Here is a 22,715-nt window from a genome sequence, read left to right as displayed (position 1 = left end):
ATTTTAATAGAAACAAGAGAATTAAATGAAATAATGCATGAAAGCTATCTTTGCACCAAGAGGGAACGATCGATTGCTTTCAATCGAGATTGACGTTACCAACTGGACATAATACGCATGCGGCATCACATAAAAAATAATGGTGCTATCTATAGAGCTCAAAATTCGGCTATAGCTGCGATGCAGCTGCCGATCAATCTTTGAAGATATCTCCCACACATGAAGACGAAACGTTAGTGAATAGTTTTATATGTCGACGAAGGTCTCTCAAACCGGTGTCTTTTTTTTTTTTTTAACTGACATACAATTACAGCTTACCATCTCGAAGAGCTGTTCACAGAAGTTCCGGCAAGGTCATGATGATCTTCGACTGCAGGGGCTCTTTGCTCATGGAGTTCCTCGAATGGTGAATCGCAATCAATGCGGGGTGCTACGAAGACCCTTCGCAGAAACTACAATGCGCCATGAAGTGAAAACGCCCAGGAATGCTGTTGGACGGAATCATCAAAAATGGCTCTGAGCACTATGGGACTCAACTGCTGAGGTCATTAGTCCCCTAGAACTTAGAACTAGTTAAACCTAACTAACCTAAGGACATCACAAACATCCATGCCCGAGGCAGGATTCGAACCTGCGACCGTAGCGGTCTTGCGGTTCCAGACTGCAGCGCCTTTAACCGCACGGCCACTTCGGCCGGCCGGACGGAATCATCCTCTTGCAAGATAATGCCCGTCTCCGTACCGCCAACCGGACGAGGGCTACGTTCAGTGATTTGCTTGGGAAGCACGGCAACATCCTCCGTACAGTCGTATCTTTCACCTTGCGATTTCCACGTCTTTGACGACCTTAACAAAGATATGTTTAGACGTCGGTCTCAGACGGACCAGGATGTGCCAGAGTGGGTGGCGGTTGTGGATCTGTCAGTGGCCGACCACGTTCTGCGAAACAGGAACCGATAGTCTCGTTTCCCAGTGGGATAAATGTGTTAACGCCTGTGGTGATTACTTCTGAATAGAACCATTCCGTGGTCCCGTTGTGGCGGTTGTTCGGTTTTCCTTTGACAGCCCATTATGGATAACAATTCCTGTTAAGTATTCTGAACTTTATGACGCCTTATAAACCATGTCAATGAATGCACTACATCGTCACATCATTTCTAAGACGAATGATATTGATGTGTTATCATCCTGAATTTTAATCCCAGCTCTTAACCGCTCTTTTATTTCCAACAATGCTTCCTGAATACACTTCTTGACAGTAGAGGAGATAGACTGTCCTTCCCTTTCCATTCCTTTCTTGGACTTCAATTCATATTCCTGCCTTTCAGTTTTGGTATTTACCGTATATTACCTATCTTTCCCTAGGGTACATTTGTTTTTCGAAGGATTTCGAACATCTAGCACCACCAGGCGTTGCCAGAAGGTTAATATAGGTCAGAAAATTCTATGAAAGTGTCTTTATTTGTCTCGCCACCGATGAACCTAACCCTTAAGACCACTGTCCAGCGTGAGATGGAATACAACCTTATGGCGTTACGGGCACGTGACGCAGTAAGGAAAGTAAACACTAATATGCGGAGGAGAGAGGATCGGGCAATCATTTAAGAGACAACAGGGGTTGCAAATCGGGAAAGCGACTGACATAAAAGACTTACAATAATACAAAAGGCCTAGTGTTATGGCTCACCGACAGGGAACAAGCATCTTCAACACGACGAATCTAGTCAGCCATTCGCTTGCTACTGACTAGAGCATCTATGGAGATGGTTGAAAGGTAGTTAAAGGATGAGTAGGCGACTAGATGTTAGACGTTGAAGCCTCAGCATGGAACATGAAGTTCGGAGACTTGCCCGCTTTGTAAAGCAGGCTAGACAGCGCTCTATGACTGATGTAACAACGCCAGTGCAGAAGACAATGTTCCTCAACACATAGTTGCGCGCACTGTGCAACAAGGGGCTTCGTAGCAGCCTGTCACGTAAACTAGTCCCATCTGGTAACGAATGAGCCTTGATGCTGCGTATTTTCGCTGGATCTCCAGCTGAAAATTCTGATGTAGCTATCATGCTTCAAAGAGCAGCCTAAAGCTTCTTCATCAGGTCAAAACTGAAAGTTAACCAGTCTTTAATCACGTTTCTAAGATCCTACAGTTGATGACAAGGTCTCTTACAGTCTCTAGGAAAGTTTGCACATATGTACTTAGTACGGAGATAAGCGGAGCATAATAGTTCTTATCTCACCAAAAGTAAAATTTCACGCAGTACAATAAAAAGTGAACAAAAGTTGCTTCCCACGCAATTAAGTAAAAAAAGTCGCAGAACCGTTATTAGTCTCAAACATTGCTCAAACGATCCAACACATATTTTGACTGTCTATTGCTCATGATCGTAAAAAAAGTTCTCTCAGCCCAGCTCAAAAGTTACCCGAGCCTGGGCTAGGGAACAGACTAGCTACATCAACCCAAGGCTACGAGCGAGACGAGCAGAATAAAAGCAGAATGCTCAAGAGAGCAGACTAGAGTAAGACTAGAATAAGATTAAAAGCAAACTGGCTGAAAGTGGTGCGAGCTTTGCCTTATAAAGACTCACTCCAGGACATTACTCAACTTTGCTAATTTATAATAGTTTACCAATTCTGTAGCTCAGGAAGTTCATATTTATTTGAGTTCATCTGTATTTGCCATTGACTTTGTCATTTTGTTTGCATATTACTTCTCATGAGTAGGATCTATAAAAGCACGGAGCACTACTTTACGCCTACGCAATGGGAAGCCCAAGCCTACGAACTTTGTCGTTGAGATCTAATTATTGAAAATTTTACAGTTGTTAATTAAAGAAACATGCTCAGTGTCAATAGGTTGAGAAAAAAACAGATTCAGGAAATTTAGAGTAGTTTGGCTATAACTGGTGAAAGGGTACAGTACCGCCCGACATTGAATATAGGTACAACATTCTTCGTTATTCTTGTCAGAACAATATATATTTTGTAATAATAACTCAATTTCACTTAATACACCGAAGCCGGATACCAGTGTAGGAAAGAATGACAATTTATTTATTTAATTTATCACATGTGCACTCCCACAGAATAAATCCCTACATCCAATTTGGTGAGATCTGCGAAATGAATGAATGTATGGTCGTCTGCTAACCACAGATAGTGAATGTGCAATATATGATCATCTTTGAGACGGTACTTGGGTTACCTTTGGTAGGACCAAAGAGATGAAATTTACCTGAGCTTTGAGCGCCTGAAATGTGACTGACCAATACGGTAGCATGGTGCTCCCTCACCTTGGCGGAGGTGCGAGATCGGCCATGTTTCAGCACTCTGCCGCTGGATCTTGTGTTGGTAAGACCTGTCTTAGGTGTGCTCCGTAAAGACAAAAGAGTGGAGGAAATGGTATGCGTTTGGAATACTTAAGTGTAGTTTAGAATAATAATTTCTCTATTTCAGGAACTTTTGTGGCGAGAATTAAATGTCAGGCAGGTAGTATTAAGGGGATCGTAGTAATCTTCGGAAGTGACCAACGGTCACAATAAAACCATGTGTAGCGATAAGTTGTAATACTTCCGAGTGCTTAAGTTAAGCTGAATTATTAGCGTGTGTACTATAAGTTGGAAATATTTAAGAAATGGCGTGTGCAGGACTTGAAATTAGAGACGAGTACTTCCACGTGGTGAGTACTGTGTGAGTCAATCTGTGTATGAGACAAAGGATGAAGAGAAGTACTCGTCCATGGTATCAGTTGAGGACTTGCGTGTGTGATGAATATGTTCTTAATATTATTTTCGTGTCATGTTTTCGTGTGACGCTTGATTCAAATTATAATACTCTGAGAGAGAAGCAAGGTGAGTCAGCCGTCTATCCAGCAACGCCACTTGGCTTGCATTGCACAGGAAGACGTGCATATATCCTCCAGAGTTCATAGTAGGAAAGAAGTTACGAAGTGGGGCAGTTTCGTGTGAAACTGGGATAAATACTAATTGAAGTGGGAAAGCTGAAAGTGATGTGATTATAACGTTGTGACTATTTCTTTGTATTGTATGTTGCCAGTGTGATGTATTTCATGAAATATAAGTATGTGTGGTTGGCATGGGAGAGTAACAAGATTGGTTCAGAGGCAGTGGGTTATGCATGTTCCTTTTTGTACCGCTCGGTCTGGAGGAAACTTTCGTGATGATAGTTGTGAGATTCGAAGTGTGAGATATAGCAAAAGATCCACCATTCTATCCAGAAAGTGCACTGTAGCGTTAAATAATTACGAGACCATAAAATAGAGAATCACCAATGTAAAGCCATGCCCACTGGGCGGAATTTCTCATGTGTTATTGTTGTAGGTTATAGAATTTGTGTGTTTAGGTTATAGAATTTATCGGACTAAATAAGATAGTGAAAAGAAAAAGATTGGTAGCCTTTTCCTTCGAATAGTATGTTGTCATGATACCCAGAATTTATAATGTATGCGCCATTCATATTCAGTGCGATGGCCACGTGTTGATCGAAGCCGTTAAATAAGAAAGAAAATGTGGTATTGCCAGTGCGTAGTGAACAGTCAGAGTTGTGTAAATTACTAATAGTCAGATGTGAGTTATCCGTTTCCGTTGCATAATATTCAAACAGGAGAATAATTTGTAACTTAATTGTGAGTACTAGAGCTCATGTTACTCGATAAATACGAATGAATCCACTCGCTTGGCAGACCACTCATCTTGCAGGCCTGACTGCTTGATGCCACAGTATGAGCAAGGCATGTGGGTGCCTCTCACTGGCACTGAAAGTTAGGATCGGGTGAAACCCATAATTATCAAAATCATTAAACTAATTAACTTTGGATTATTCTAAATACTTCACTGAAGAGAGGAATACTAGCTCTTTAATTTGAAAGAGTACTTACCTTCCGAATTTACCTACTACCTCATAAAGTTTCTCGTATGGTTAGACGTACGAAATTTTGTAACGGCAATAACATTTGATGGTCATAATTTCTGGTAAAACTAATTAGCTCATTGCAACCAGGACAACAAACTGAATGATCTGAATAACGAAGTTTAGTGGAGGGGGTTGCGGCGATTTGTTTCTAGGATTTTGGTAATAAACACAATAGATGGTTAATGTATGAACTTTGGAAAGGATGTTAGCGAAACTTTCGTATAGGCCTTAACACAAGAAACAGGAGAGCACACAAAGTAGGATGTTGGCGGTCAACCTGCTCTGTCACAAGCCGACCTCTACGTGATCCCGTGTTGACCCAAAGACTTCATCAATTACGAATGCAATGGGATGGTACGATCGACGTTAGACCGCAGACCAAGGGAAGGGAATCCCATGGCCTGATGAATCACGTTTCTTTTTACGCCAGATCGATGGTGATGTCCAGTTACGCCATCGGTCAGGTGAACAGCTGTTCGAAATAAATTCTACACCGTGGACGCAAATCTGCGAGTGCAGTTTTATGCTATCGGGTGTCGTGGAACCTGTTGTAGTAATCGAAGACACCATGAATGATGTCGACTGAATGAACATTATTGGGGGCGATCTACTTGTTTACGTTACTCATAACTTCCGCGAAGGCGATGGTATCTTCCAGGTCGATATCTGCTCATGTCACAAGGCAAGAATCGTGCAACTGTTGCTGGGGTAGTATGATAGCGACTCACGTTGATGTCTTCACCGCAAAATGCATCTGAACTGAAGCAGATGGGAGAGTCTGTAATTTACGGGAGTCGTGTGAGCCATAAGTAGACATCTGGTGCCACATACATCCGACAACTCGTCGAATCCATGACGTGCTGAATCACTTTAGTGCCATACTACACTACTGACCATTAAAATTGCTACACTATAAAGATGACGTCCTACAGACGCGAAATTTAACCGACAGGAAGAAGATGCTTTGATATGCAAATGATTAATGATTAGCTTTTCAGAGCATTCACACAAAGTTGGCGCCGGTGGCGACACCTACAACGTGCTGACATGAGGAAAGTTTCTCAACCGAGTTCTCATCTCCGAGATTGGAATGGCTTGCTTACCATCACGTTTCCGACTTTGATAAATGTCGGATTGTAGCCTATCCCGATTGCGGTTTATCGTATCGCTACATTGCTGCTCGCGTTGATCGAGATCCAACGACTGTTGACAGAATATGGAATCGGTGGGTTCAAGAGGGTAATACGGAACGCCGTGCTGAATCCCAACGGCCTCGTTTCACTAGCAGTCGAGATGACAGGCATCTTATCCGTATGGCTGTAACGGATCGTGCAGCCACATCTCGATCCCAGAGTCAACAGATGGGGACATTTGCAAGACAACAACCATCTGCACAAACAATTCGACGACATTTGCAGCAGCATGGACTATCAGCTCGAAGACCATGGCTGCGGTTACCATGACGCTCCATCACAGATAGGAGCGCCTGCGATGGTGTACTCAACGACGAACCTGGGTACACGAATGGCAAACCGTCATTTTCCAGGTTCTGTTTACAGCATCATGATGGTCGCATCCATGTTTGGCGACATCGCGGTGAACGCACATTGGAAGCGTGTATTCGTCATCGCCATACTGGCGTATCACCCGGCGTGATGGTATGGAGTGCCATTGGTTACACGTCTCGGTCACCTCTTGCTCGCATTGACGGCACTTTGAACAGAGGACGTTACATTTCTGATGTGGTACGACCCGTGGCTCTACTCTTCATTCGATCCCTGCGAAACCCTACATTTGAGCAGGATAATGCACGACCGCATGTTGCAGGTCCTGTACTGGCATTTCTGGATACAGAAAATGTTCGACTGCTGCCCTGGCCAGCACATTCAGCAGATCTCTCACCAATTGAAAACGTCTGGTCATTGGTGGCTGAGCAACTGGTTCGTCACAATACGCCAGTCACTACTCTTGATGAACTGTGGTATCGTGTTGAAGCTGCATGGGCAGCTGTATCTGTACACGTCATCCAAGCTCTGTTTGGCTCAATGCCCAGGCGTGTCAAGGCCGTTTTTACGGCCAGAGGTGGTTGTTCCGGGTACTGATTTCTCAGGATCTATGCACCCAAATTGCGTGAAAATGTAATCACATGTCAGTTCTAGTATAATATATTTGTCCAATGAATACCCGTTTACCATCTACATTTCTTCTTGGTGTAGCAGTTTTTAGTGGCCAGTAGTGTATTAAACAGATAGCCATAATGTTTTTGATTTATCTGTGTACTTTTGATGCCGTTTTAATGTGGACAGTCAGGCTCACACTGATCTTCCAGACAATATTTATTTATTCAAAGATGCTGCAACACTGTTTCGACCCACTTGTTAACTGATTGGAGCTCTAGAAAATAAAATTGGATCTGTCATTACATATCTGTTGCACCTACATTTACGTGTATACTCCGCAAGCCGCCTTGTGGTGTGTGGCGGAGGCTACTTTGTGTATCACTGCAACTTCTTCCCTTTCTTCTTACAGCGTCGGTCCGACCTCAAATCTACCTATTTTTTTTTTTCCTTCACGGAATTTTAGCGACATGTGTGTAGGAGGTAGCATTGTATTGGTTGCACTTCTCGGAAAGTATAAACACGGAATTTTAACAGTAAACCACATCATGATGCACAACGCCTCTCTTGTAGCCTCTGCCGGATGAGCATATCCGTGACGCTTTCGCGCCTACTAAACGAACCTGTGACGAAACATACTGCTCTCTGGATCATCTGTGTTTCGTCTACCAATTCTTTCGGGTACGTTTCAGAGACTGACGAGCGATATCGGTCAAACGTGAGTTTTGTAACGTACCCTCTTCGTGGGTAGATTACCATAAGACTTTAACAATGAATCTCAGTCTGGTATCTGCCTTTCTTACATGTGTCTAGAGATAATCGCTATAGTAGGCTATGTGAGTCAATTAAACAAATTACAAGAGGCATTAAATAAATAATATTTTTCTTCTGAAAGCGGATACGTTTTGTTCAGCATTCCAGCACATCTTATTATTGACTATTCCTTTGGATGAAAAACCCTATTTTTCAACATGACCTCAGCTCAATGCGGTTGCCTTACGCTACCTTACTGGGAGGGCCTATACGCCTGCATGGTACCACTCTAGTGACTGACGTCAGAGCCACAGCCTTCTTACATCAGTATCCTCTTTATCATCAAAATGATTCAAATGGCTCTGAGCAATATGGAACTTAACATCTATGGTCATCAGTCCCCTAGAACTTAGAACTACTTAAACCTAACTAACCTAAGGACATCACACGACACCCCGTCATCACTAGGCAGAGAAAATCCCTGACCCCGCTGGGAAACTTTATCATCCACGTACTGCTTCCCGAGATGTGCCTCCTTCCTCGGACGAAATTCGTTGCACTATCCAGTCTTCTGTCAGGCGGCGAGAAACCTAGTGGGCATACACCTTTGAGCACCCCAACGGTGGACGAGTGTGTCAGCACTACTGACAGAGACAACCAGTTGTGCTGGGGTGTGTTTGATTGTGATCCGTCGATCATCTCGAATGATAGTGTCCACCCTTTCCAACACTGCAGGGGTCGTAGCTGTGTGCGGCCTGGCGGTACGCGGGAGATTGGAATGGCTTGCTATGCCACGTCCAACGACTCACCTTGCTTTTGTTCACTGACAGATCTCCGTAGATATTCTGCAAGCGCCTATGAATACCTGCGATGTTTTAATTTTCGGCCAAAAGAAATTCAGTGACGGTTCTCAGCTTGGAACGTAATTCCGATACAGACGACCTTCTGAAGGCTACTTTATAGCACCGCCACCTATCGGAACTTCATGAAACTATAGGTGATGAAGCGGAGATATTCCATGATGTTTCAAACACATTCCGTATTTTTTCAACCGAAATTTTCAGAGGAAAAAAATGTGTTGCACTGCTTATTGAAGACCCCTCGTATAATACTTTATCTCCAAGCAAAGGCAGTATTTCTCTTGCAGTATCAACATAGGTCTGGTACCATAAGGTAAATGCTTTTTCAGTGCCAATCTGCTGGTCGTCATTAATTATATTTTGCCTCTTCAGAGATCAGAGTTACAGACAAAACCATTTCCTCCGGTCATCACACCACACGACACGAAACGGCGTCACTTCGTACTGCACTCGCCCAGTGTGACTATGAGATTCCTGTAAGCGAGTAGAGTGCAGTGCGTGTTGTGTTTGTGGCAGGCTGACGCACGGCCCAGCTGGTGAGAGGACAGCGAGCTGACTGAGGTGTGTGGCGGGGCTCGTTAGCGCTGGCTGGGCCGCTGACTGACGGCTGAATCGCAGACACGGCAGCCGCTGGACCTGCCCGCTTCACGGCCGCTGCTGACTTCCTAATCTGGGGGCACCGACGCACAGTGGGCGAGCTCCGACTAGCCAGCGGGAACACAGCAAACTCCCTACCTCACTGATCCGACTAGAGATAAAAATATTATCTCAAATATCGATATATCGACCGTTTTATGCAGGTGATATCAATGTCGACTATATACACTGCTAAATGGAGGAAAACATTTTTTCAGTTAAGGAACGATCTATATCATTGGACGACACAACTGGTGCGCAGGTTGCCTATTTAAAAGCTTCCAGGGGCAACAGAAATTTGATTTTGAATATTTCGTATAATTACTGACCGAATTTAAAAATTAATATTCTGTCTTAATCCGCTCATTAAGAGGTACAATCTCCTATTAAAGGTTCAGCGTAGTGAGAGAAGTATTACAGTTAGAAAGTGTGTTTATGTCTACGGGCAGTGCAACCCACGGTTCACAAATTATTTACAATATACACTGATGAGCCAAACATTATGACCACCTGCTTAATAGCTTGTTTGTCCATCTCTGGAACGGAATACATCACTGATTCTTCGTATCAGGGATCCGACAGTTTGTTGGTAAGTTTGTGGAGGTATCTGGTTCAAAAATGGTTCAAATGGCTCTGAGCAATATGCGACTTAACTTCTGAGGTCATCAGTCGCCTAGAACTTAGAACTAATTAAACCTAACTAACCTAAGGACATCACACACGACCATGTCCGAGGCAGGATTCGAACCTGCGACCGTAGCGGTCGCGCGGTTCCGGACTGAACGCCTAGAACCGCTAGACCACCGCGGCCGGCGGAGGTATCTTGCATTAGATGTCTACGCATAGGTCACATAATTCGAATAAATAAGAGGCCGCTGATCTGGGTACTCGGTGATGGCCTCAGATAGCGATCCAGATGGGTTGCACTGAATTTACATCACGTGAGTTCACTGTAATGTTCCTCAAAGCACTGTAGCACAGTTCTGGCTCAGAGACACGGACAATTGTGCTCCTGAAAGATGACATAGCCTTCGGGGAAGATATCAGGTATGAGGAGATGCAGGTGGTACGCAGCTGTCAGCGTGTCTTCGATCACTACCACAATTCCCTTGCAAGTGCAGGAGAATGTCTCCCTTAGCATAATACTGCTGCCACCAGTCTGCGTCTCGAGCCGCCGTTCACCTCGTTGACGGCACTTGTGGAGACTAACATCAACCTAGTGTACCAAAAAAGTGTTCACCCGAAGTGGTGACACATTTCCATTTATGGACGGTCGAATCCCGTGCCCACTGCAACCGTAATTGACGATGCTGTTGGGTCAACATGTGAACACGTAGGGGTCCTCTGCTGCGGACCTCCATGTTCAAGGGTGCGCAACGAACAGTGTGCTCCGAAACACATGTGCGTACACCAGCATTGTGCTCGTTCGACAGACATGCCACAGATCTCAGAGCAGACGAGCCTCCGAATTCCATGTTCTGTGAAAAATCGTGGACGCCCAACCATTTAGCTCTTAGTAGTAGTTTCACTGTTCTACCTTTTACTGTGGACGCTCACGACAGTAGGACTTGAACATTCGTTCAGCTACCCCATTTTCGGGATGTTCGCAGGCACTACGTACTAGTAAGCTGTCCTTGGTCAAATTTGCGTATCTCAATCGATTTCCCCATTTGCAGCCCATATCTTCGCCCGATTTTTCAAGGATGCTGGTGTTGCTGATGCAACACGAAAATTCCACTGTGTTGGAGAGTGTTCATTTAAGAACTCGTGCACTGCGAAGTATGTAGTAAGGACGAGCTCCGTGTTGCTGCAACCACATGCGTTCTTCTAGGTCCCTTTCCTCAAGCTGAGGTACTGACCATCATTGTAACATGTGTAAATAATTGTCTCCATTCACAGCCCCTTCAAAAAAGTATGGTCCAAGCATATGTTGTCATCGCTTCCCATATCATTATGTAAGGTCAGACTTTGTAATGATCATTCTCTTTGACCCAAACGACAATATTGCTAGCATGTGAGCTTCAATAAATGGCACATTCACCTGAAAGCGTGACGTTGGCGCGGCTCACCACATCTGGAAATTCAGTTAACAAAGCATGGAATGCTAAAACGCCCTAATTCCGGTCTGTAACTGATAACTATTATACGAACGTCGCCCGAACAGGTCTGACCTTAAAGACTTTCCTGTATGTGATTTCGCATTGTTGTCCTCTTTATACTGAGATCTGAAGCACGTTTGCGTGTCGACTTCGCAGGAGATTTTTCAATCGAAGCAGAAACTGCGGCACATGTTTCTTCTCGTGTCTTCTTCCTTCGACTTCGCGGCACATCCTTAACATTGCCAAAAGCAAAAACACGTCTTTCCTCTTCCATAAGTGTTGCCTTTCGCGGTGGAACCTTATTAAATCTTTCCTGGAATGCTCCGATAATATGTCTCATCGACTGCTCTCTGCACCCACACACTTGTCAGTAAGCGCTCCTCAGTGGTGTAACTATGACCGCTCACATCTGTCATGCCTACAAATTAAAACTCGACTGCGACTGCGAAAAGACGTAAACAAGAATTCTTACAACTGATTCCAACAATTCATAAGACGTAACATAGCTACCAACCTGTGTAACAGCGGGTGTGGCCGAGCGGTTCCGGGCGCTTCAGTCTGGAACCGCGCGACCGCTACGGTCGCAGGTTCGAATCCTGCCTCAGGTATGGATGTGTGTGATGTCCTTAGGTTAGTTAGGTTTAAGTAGTTCTAAGTTCTAGGGGACTGATGACCTCAGAAGTTAAGTCCCATAGTGCTCAGAGCCATTTGAACCTAACTGTGTAATAGCATTTGATACTAAACAGGAATTGTACGGGTACGAGGATTTCTCCTCCATCGTGTAAATTTTCGCTGCTCATGCAATAAAACTTCTCCATCAGTATGACGTTTTAATTTATTATTTCTTTTCTGCCAGTTCTATCCGCAACACATTTTACAGACAGTATTCGCATGTACCACTAAATGTACTTGTTAAATTATACTATTGTATGAGCCACACTTCGTGAGAGATGACGTCATAAAGATTGAGGTGCGTGGCGAACTAGCCTTTGCTTAAAACGGAGCACAAATTACCCAGATTACACTCATCCAGTGTTTGGTAATGAGAGCACTTAGTGACTTTCAAAGAACTTTAAAGGTAATTTCAACCCTTTTATATGCTTTTTCTCGCTTTTCATGATTAACACCAAATACTGAACGCAATAACTCATTTCTAAAGAGACCAGACACTTGAATGTGTTTTACACAAGCGAGTTTGATTCCTTAAGGAATCAGGTGTAGATGAGGGTTATCTATTCTGGAAAGTAATTTGCCTCTGAATCCATATCTAATTCCAGAATTTCTGTACCGGTCTCAGTTTTCATGCAATATTGGCTTTTGTAGATGACCACGGCAACCTATGCAGCCTATTATACCGGTGGTTTCCAACCTGGGGGTAATTACTCCCTGAGGAGTAAAACGAAATTTTCTGAGGGGTAAAAACTAAACTATTCCATTATGTTTCTGTCAATTATTTTCAAAGGTCATTACCATTATCACAATTCTGTAAGAATCTTATATTGATTATAGAAGTTAACAATAATTACTTTTTCTCAGTTACTACAATTAATGCACACCTAGTCACATAGTCCACCCACTACACAAATATATTCTGGTTTGCCCCATACATCACTGATGATAAAAGTGAGACGTATGCGTAACAGATGCTAAATATCTCAATAAAATTTTTTCTTCAAGTCCTTAATTGACAGCACAACACAACATAAACTATGTAAGGGCTATTATAGTGCTGTACACAGTATTATTATTGTTATTATTATTATTGTAGCGGTTAGACACAAAGCATTAACATCCTGAAGTCGTCCAATCACATAGTCCACCCACTACACACATATCTGCCGGTTTGTTCCATACATCATTGATGATAAAAGTGAGACGTATGCGTAAGAAATGCTAAATATCGGAATAAAATTTCTTCTTCAAGTCGTTAATTGACAGCACAACACAACATAAACTATGTAAGGGTTATTATAGTGCCGTACACAGTATTATTATTGTTTCTTTCCTTTCTCAGACGTTATGTCTGGTTAAAAATGGAAAGTGGCGCGGACCTTGATCAAGCGTGACTTCCTTTTAACTGTGCGGTATATGTTACATTGCATTTAGGAACTTTTGGGTAATTGAACATGTATCAATAATTACAGATTTCTGTAGTTGTATATATATGTTTGGATGTAGCTGTATTGCGTTGATGTACTGGTGGATATTGTGTGATATGACTGCTGTAGTTGATAGTATAATTGGTATAATGTCAACTTTATCCTGATGCCACATGTCCCTGACTTCCTCAGCCAGTTGGATGTATTTTTCAATTTTTTCTCCTGTTTTCTTCTGTATATTTGCTGTATTGGGTATGGATATTTCGATTAGTTGTGTTAATTTCTTCTTTTTATTGGTGAGTGTGATGTCAGGTTTACTATGTGGTGTTGTTTTATCTGTTATAATACACTCCTGGAAATTGAAATAAGAACACCGTGAATTCATTGTCCCAGGAAGGGGGGAACTTTATTGACACATTCCTGGGGTCAGATACATCACATGATCACACTGACAGAACCACAGGCACATAGACACAGGCAACAGAGCATGCACAATGTCGGCACTAGCACAGTGTATATCCACCTTTCGCAGCAATGCAGGCTGCTATTCTCCCATGGATACGATCGTAGAGATGCTGGATGTAGTCCTGTGGAACGGCTTGCCATGCCATTTCCACCGGGCGCCTCAGTTGGACCAGCGTTCGTGCTGGACGTGCAGACCGCATGAGACGACGCTTCATCCAGTCCCAAACATGCTCAATGGGGGACAGATCCGGAGATCTTGCTGGCCAGGGTAGTTGACTTACACCTTCTAGAGCACGTTGGGTGGCACGGGATACATGCGGACGTGCATTGTCCTGTTGGAACAGCAAGTTCCCTTGCCGGTCTAGGAATGGTAGAACGATGGGTTCGATGACGGTTTGGATGTACCGTGCACTATTCAGTGTCCCCTCGACGATCACCAGTGGTGTACGGCCAGTGTAGGAGATCGCTCCCCACACCATGATGCCGGGTGTTGGCCCTGTGTGCCTCGGTCGTATGCAGTCCTGATTGTGGCGCTCACCTGCACGGCGCCAAACACGCATACGACCATCATTGGCACCAAGGCAGAAGCGACTCTCATCGCTGAAGACGACACGTCTCCATTCGTCCCTCCATTCACGCCAGACGCGACACCACTGGAGGCGGGCTGCACGATGTTGGGGCGTGAGCGGAAGACGGCCTAACGGTGTGCGGGACCGTAGCCCAGCTTCATGGAGACGGTTGCGAATGGTCCTCGCCGATACCCCAGGAGCAACAGTGTCCCTAATTTGCTGGGAAGTGGCGGTGCGGTCCCCTACGGCACTGCGTAGGATCCTACGGTCTTGGCGTGCATCCGTGCGTCGCTGCGGTCCGGTCCCAGGTCGACGGGCACGTGCACCTTCCGCCGACCACTGGCGACAACATCGATGTACTGTGGAGTCCTCACGCCCCACGTGTTGAGCAATTCGGCGGTACGTCTACCCGGCCTCCCGCATGCCCACTATACGCCCTCGCTCAAAGTCCGTCAACTGCACATACGGTTCACGTCCACGCTGTCGCGGCATGCTACCAGTGTTAAAGACTGCGATGGAGCTCCGTATGCCACGGCAAACTGGCTGACACTGACGGTGGCGGTGCACAAATGCTGCGCAGCTAGCGCCATTCGACGGCCAACACCGCGGTTCCTGGTGTGTCCGCTGTGCCGTGCGTGTGATCATTGCTTGTACAGCCCTCTCGCAGTGTCCGGAGCAAGTATGGTGGGTCTGACACACCGGTGTCAATGTGTTCTTTTTTCCATTTCCAGGAGTGTAGTTCTGTTCCAGTATAATTTGTATTCATCATTCTCCAGTACATTTTGTGGTGCATACTTGTATGTGGGAACGTGTTGTTTTATTAGTTTATGTTGTATGGCAAGTTGTTGATGTATTATTTTTGCTACATTGTCATGTCTTATGGTGTATTCTGTATTTGCTAGTATTGTACATCCGCTTGTGATGTGATCTACTGTTTCTATTTGTTGTTTGCGAAGTCTGCATTTATCTATTGTGGTATTGGGATCATTAATAATATGCTTGCTGTAATATCTGGTGTTTATTGTTTGATCCTGTATTGCAATCATGAATCCTTCCGTCTCATTGTATATATTGCCTTTTCTTAGCCATGTGTTGGATGCGTCTTGATCGATGTGTGGCTGTGTTAGATGATACAGGTGCTTGCCATGTAGTGTTTTCTTTTTCCAATTTACTTTCTTTGTATCTGTTGACGTGATGTGATCTGAAGGGTTGTAGAAGTGGTTATCAAATTGCAATGGTGTAGCCGATATTTTTATATGTGTGATTGCTTTGTGTATTTTGCTAGTTTCTGCTCGTTCTAGAAAGAATTTTCTTAAATTGTCTACCTGTCCATAATGTAGGTTTTTTATGTCGATAATTCCCCTTCCTCCTTCCTTTCTGCTTAATGTGAATCTTTCTCTTGCTGAATGTATGTGATGTATTCTATATTTGTGGCATTGTGATCGTTTAAGTGTATTGAGTGCTTCTAGTTCTGTGTTACTCCATTTCACTACTCCAAATGAATAGGTCAATATTGGTATAGCATAAGTATTTATAGCGTTTGTCTTGTATCTTGCTGTCAATTCTGTTTTCAGTATTTTTGTTAGTGTTTGTCTATATTTTTCTTTTAGTTCTTCTTTAATATTTGTATTATTTATTCCTATTTTTGCCTGTATCCTAGATATTTATAGGCATCTGTTTTTTCCATCGCTTCTATGCAGTAGCTGAGGTTATCCAATAAGTAATCTTCTTGTTTAGTGTGTTTTCTCTTGACTATACTATTTTTCTTACATTTGTCTGTTCCAAAAGTCATATTTATATCATTGCTGAATACTTCTGTTATCTTTAGTAATTGGTTGGATTGTTGATTTGTTGCTGCCAGTAGTTTTAGATCATCCATGTATAGCAAATGTGTGATATTGTGTGGGTATGTTCCAGTAATATTGTATCCATAATTTGTATTATTTAGCATGTTGGATAGTGGGTTCAGAGCAAGGCAGAGCCCGAAAGGGCTTAATGAGTCTCCTTGGTATATTCCACGCTTAATCTGCATTGGCTGTGATGTGATATTATTTGAATTTGTTTGGATATTAAGTGTGGTTTTCCAATTTTTAATTACTATGTTTAGGAACTGTATCAATTTAGGATCTACTTTGTATATTTCCAATATTTGTAGTAACCATGAGTGGAGTACACTATCAAAAGCTTTTTAGTAATCAATGTATGCGTAGTGTAGCGACCTTTGTCACCTCTGCATCTATTATCAGTTGCTCTTTACATCTCGTGCTCCTTTGCAACAGCCTTTTTGTTCTTCATTTATAATTTTGTTCTGTGTTGTATGTGTCATTAATTTCTGTCTAATGACTGAAGTTAATATTTTGTGTATTGTTGGTAGGCATGTTATGGGGCGATATTTAGCTGGGTTTGCTGTGTCTGCTTGATCTTTAGGTTTCAGATAAGTTGTTCCATGTGTAAGTGTATCAGGGAATGTGTATGGGTCTGCAATGTACCTGTTAAATAATTTAGTTAGCTGTGAATGTGTTGAGGTGAACTTCTTTAGCCAGAAATTTGCTATTTTATCTTTTCCAGGGGCTTTCCAATTGTGAGTAGAATTAATTGCTTGGGTGACTTCATGTTGCAAAATTATCACTTCCGGCATTTGTGGTATCATCTTGTATGTGTCTGTTTCTGTTTGTATCCACCGTGCATGCCTGTTATGTTGTACTGGGTTTGACCATATGTTGCTCCAGAAGTGTTCCATGTCTGTTATGTTTGGTGGATTGTCTATTTTAATGTGTGTGTTATCTATTGTCTGATAAAATTTCTTTTGGTTTGTGTTGAATGTTTGGTTTTGTTTCCTTCTATTTTCATTTTTTTTCCTTCTAAGTCGTTTGGCCAATGCTTGTAATTTCTGCTTCTTTTCATTTAATTTCTCTATCGATTCTTGTTGTGAGATTTTACCTAACCTTTTTCGTTTTTTTCTGACATTTCATTTCTTATAAATTGTGTTAGCTGTCCGATGTCTTTTCTCAGTTTTTCTATTCTGATCTGTAGCCAGTATTGCCATGCTGGTTTTGTGGGTTTCTTCCGTGTGTTGGTTGGTTCTGATCTCTGCCTAGTGTGTATATTTAGTGTAGTGAGTGCTCCTATATAAACCAGTAGTTGTAACTGTTCCATAGTCGTGTTTTCATTTATTTTGTTGTGTATGATTGTGTTGATGGTTTATATTGTTGTTTCTACTTGTGGGTTATTTGGCGGTCTATGCAAGAATGGTCTAATGTCTGTATTTTTGTCTTTGTATTCCATATATGTCAGCTGAAATTTTTCTTCTATATCTAACATGTGTGTCACTTCGTGTTCTATTTGTGCTTGTTCTGGTGGCTGTCTTAAGATTTCGTTTTCCTCTGGTTGTTTAATTGATGCGTGTTGTTCTTTGTTTGTTTGCTCTGGGATGTTTGAGTCCATTACTGTATTTTCTTCTTCTTCTGATTGCACATTATTTTGTTCCAGTATTTTTTGTAGTTGTTGTTTGATGTTTTCTAATTCTGACTGGGGTATCCTGTTATTTTTGATTATTACGCGGATCTGATCAGCTAGTCGTTGTTCTGTTAAAAATTTTAAATCTTTGTATCTGGTAATAAATGTTGTGTATACTTGTTATCTGTATCCAGTTGTGTTGGTTCCTATGTTTGTTGCTTGGTAATAACAGAACATGAGGTCTCGATTAACTTCATCTGACCATCTCATCCTCTGTCTCTGTTTTCCTTCTAGGGTGGTTGCAGGAAGCATATCCTGCAAAATACCTCTATTTGGATTTAAATCATTTTCCAGTTAGCTAGCAGTGTCGTTACCATTGTGGGCGGGCATAGGGTTCAAGCGTCGTCCCCGACCATGACAGCGCTTGTCCGAGGCTTTATTAGTTCTGTTCTGAACCAACGCCTATTCTTTCCCTGGCCTCCGCGGAGTTTATTATTATTATTATTATTATTATTATTATTATTATTATTGTAGCGGTTAGACATAAAGCATTAACAGCCTGAAGTCGTCCAATTTCGGCTAGTTCAAGACAAAGGAGTGCAGCAGTCAAGTGATTTACAAACAGTCAGTATAGTGCACGCATCTGAACTTGGTTGATTTTAAATGGGACTGCAGTGTGCAGGTCAAGCAAGTATCACAATGGAGACGGGTCATAAAGGACAAGTATGTTTTGTAAAAACTATCTACCCTCGCTGTGGATAGTTAGCTTTCATACTTGAGAGGCAGTTGTGGGTAGCACTTGCGATGCACCACGAATTCTTTCATTATTCATTCTAACAGACACACACACACAAGCTAAATATCATTCGTCTTTCATCACTTAAAAGTAAAAGTGCTCCAAAAAATGTGTTTCATTCCACAGTTCAGTTAGGCACTAAAGTGGGAGAGAATACGGGGGAGGGGGGGGGGGGGACAACAGATGGCAAGGGGTGGACGGGGGTACTAGCTAATGTCTGATTGCACTCAGGCGTGATGGTCTAAGAAAGGCTGGGAACCAGTCTATTATATGTATCTGGCAAAACGACACACTCTCGCAACACGACTTCCAAGTGGCTACAGCAAAAAGATCTACAAGTGCGTAAGGGAATCAAAGAAATGCGTGATATAAGAATAAAAGAAAAGTAAAGACTCACAGCTAAAATATTTCCTTCCCGTATTCCTCGAATACTTTGCCTCACGAACATCGCGTGTTAGGGACCACCAGTAGACGGACGATGTTGTGGTACTCTATTCGTCTTGATAATACTTTTCCATTCGAGAAGTGTTCTGGTGAAACATTGCTCCAAGCTCGTCACAAACCGTGCCAAGGTTGTCTGGAAAGAAATCCAAACGACCATTTAAGAAATGTAGTATGTTACATCTCATAATGTTGTATGAACTCAATAATTCTTGTATGGTATCATGATAATTCTGGGTAGAATGTTCTTGCCGACACTTATGGATACTAGCAAAGCCCTTACTCTAACAGCACTCAACAAATCAAGGAAATATTAATCATATATTATATTCTATAATTTCCAGCCCAGGCATACAGGGCGATTCAAAAGAAAGAACATGTCTCATTTGTTTCTTACAGATAAACTATAAAAGATACAAAGACACTGAGCATGTCCCTGGATAGAGAAAGATTGAAAGCTTTGAGACAGCTACGCTATTGCTGTTGTTTATTTCTAGCAAAATGGCGACTGCACTACAAGTAAATCATATTCAGTGTTGGAATTTGCGCGAAGTCAATCCATTGTTTAACTTAAACGTGCATTCCGCTGTCGACTCAGCAAGAAGCCGCCTCTGGACAAGCAGATTTTTGACTAGCATACAAAATTCTTGTAAGTTGGTTGCGTATGCAAAGGAGAGAGCACTGATCGGCCACGTACGCCTAACGAATATATTCAGCGTATCCGAGATGCGTTCTCACGGAGCCCTCGGAATCCCGCAAGACGGGCAGGCCAGGAACTTCAGCTTCCTCAAACAACTGTGTGCCGTGTTGTGAAACGACGCCTGCAGATCAAGCCTTTACAAGTTGCAGTTACTGCAGTAATTCGTCCCGGCGACCATGACAGAAAGTACTAAATTTTCATTTAAATTCTGTTTCGCTGTCCTCTGCGTGTTCGGCCCTGCACTCGCCTTCAGTTACCATCACATTCTCAGGAGGCACAGCCACCGAAAATCCTTCACTGTGACGTACAGGCCTTATAGCAGGTGGTAAATCAGAATAATGCACAGTTTTTCTTGTTATCTAGGAGATTCCATTTATTTTTTCCAGACCAAAAATAAAAAGCAGTCCGCTGTGAGATCCGTTGGTTGCCTCTCAATCATGGGAACAGCAAAGTACATGTCACGTGATCCCTCCTTTCAGGAGTGTAGTAAATGACGAATGGCGGCCTGCGTGGGACGCCAAATTCTTGTCTTCGTTACTGCCGTCCATCAAAAACAAGGTTCGTGAGTGTTGTCTACTTGTTGACGATCATGTGTCGTAATTTCTCTTACATTTTTCGATTACTTTTCACCAGTCAAATATGCAGCATATTTAAGATAAGTCACATAAGAATGAATAGAATGCAGCATTGTCAACCATTTCGATCCATAGAGGGTATCGTCTCACAAGGAAAACTGAGCCCGATAGCAAAAAGCTGATTTTAACTCAACACCGACGACCTAGAAAACAACACCATTCACTTTCTTTGTAACAAAAATGCTGTCGACCAGTGGATATCAAATGTCAAATATGACTAATTTCGATACATCGGAATTTTTATGTCTCAAAATGTGGAATTATTATTTCAAAAAGAAATAACGAGGAAAGAAGAAACTGTTATTATTTATCGTTTTCTGTGTATGGTCCATCACTTGATTTGAACGCGATTTTCCTCAAGAAACTTTCGTAAAATGAAGTGTTAAATGTGTTATTGTTTTAATTTAAATTTTATACAAAGAAATGTCAAGATTTGAATTGCTTTAAAATTTATAGAGCTACATAACACATTAAACTTAGGAGGGGTGATCATAAAATTTTGCTTAACACCTCCAAAAAATACAGTTATTTGATCAATTTGTTGTTTATTTACAGGTACGTGTATGCAGTCCCAGTACACATCGGAAACACCCACCATAGAACCGTAGCGCCCCGCTGGAGAATTAATGTATTGTTTATTTACAGGAGCGTGTTATGCAGTCCCAACATACATTGGAACGAGACGCCACAGCAACATAGGGCGCCTTTGGAGGAGCCGTAATAAAACGATACAGTCCACTGGTACAGTTGAGTACTGTAGCAGTCCACGGTGTCCATCTGTGAAGTGAAGAAGAAGGAAAGGGAGAAGGACGTTACTGTCGTGCTTTTTATATTATTTTGAGATTATATATGATTCTTTTGACTTGGACACCGTTCGTTCTCGCGTAGTATTAGGAGTAGCGGCTGTACTGATGTATGTGTAGGTATTTGAATTTGACCTCTCTACTGTCCTGGACACTTATGCAACCTTGTTCCCTCCCATTCTCTCCTTATGTAAACGTTGCTATACCTAAGTTCAGTCAGTCCCTGCAAAGCCGTGGACGTCTTGCTGTCGGCCTTGCTTTCCAAATCCGCTTACCTTCTCCCATACCTACCCTTTACCACCTCACGAAATTCTTACCCCTCCTCGCTAAACATTGAACAGCTTCGAGATACCTACACTATCCGCAAACTCCACTCCAATAACCGAATTTTCTCCCCTATAATGTACAATCCTACACGTCTGGCCACCAAAGATGCAACACCCTGAAGGAGGCATTCACATCAGGTCAAATTTGTACCATGTGTTTGCGGCGACGAGAGATGCACATGATTAGCATTTCAGCGCAGGCGCACTTCGTGAGCGACTGTAGCACTGCCTGCAAGCTATATAAAAAGAGGGAACAGACGGCCCTGTGGAAGTGATGGAATTGCTCTTTCATGCGGGTATTTTGCGTAAGCAGATTCAGTTTGCCTCGTAGAAGACTGCGAGCGGCTGTCGAGCACGTGACGGAGTTCGACCGAGCAAGAACAATTGGCTATTGGGATCGAGGATTATTCTTCAGAGAAATCGGTGATCGCGTCGGGCGGAACTGGTGGATGCAGGAAGGAATGACGGAACCATTACACGTTATGACAGATATATCGTGAAGCCAGCCGTTGTGGCCGAGCGGTTCTAGGCGCTTCAGGCCGGGACCGCGCTGCTGCTACAGTCGCAGGTTCGAATTCTGTCTCGGGCATGGATGTGTGTGATGTCCTTACGTTAGTTAGGTTTAAGTAGTTCTAAGTTCTAGGGGACTGATGACCTCAGATGTTAAGTCCTATAGTGCTCAGCCCCATTTGAACCATTTGAAGATATATCGTACGCATGGCAGTGATGGATTGTTCTGCCACATCATGAACCATATCACAACCAGTTCGGTTTGTTGGGGAACAAGCAGTGTCCCAGCGTATCATTCGGCGTCGTTTGCAGCAGAGTGTGCATGTCTGCGTTTCCCACTGAATCAACGCCGCAGACGTTTGCACCGACAATAGTGTGATGAACGACGGACATGGAAACCGAATGGAATGACACTGTTTTTACCGATTAATTCATATTCTGCGTGCGCCATCACGTCCGTCGGATTGGAGTCTGGAGACACTGTGGTGAGAGACTGTTGAACTGTTGCATTATTGCCATAAT

The sequence above is a fragment of the Schistocerca americana genome, chromosome 6, assembly GCF_021461395.2.
Source record: "Schistocerca americana isolate TAMUIC-IGC-003095 chromosome 6, iqSchAmer2.1, whole genome shotgun sequence".
Lineage (NCBI taxonomy): Eukaryota > Metazoa > Arthropoda > Insecta > Orthoptera > Acrididae > Schistocerca > Schistocerca americana.
Note: the sequence above shows the minus strand (reverse complement) of the source record.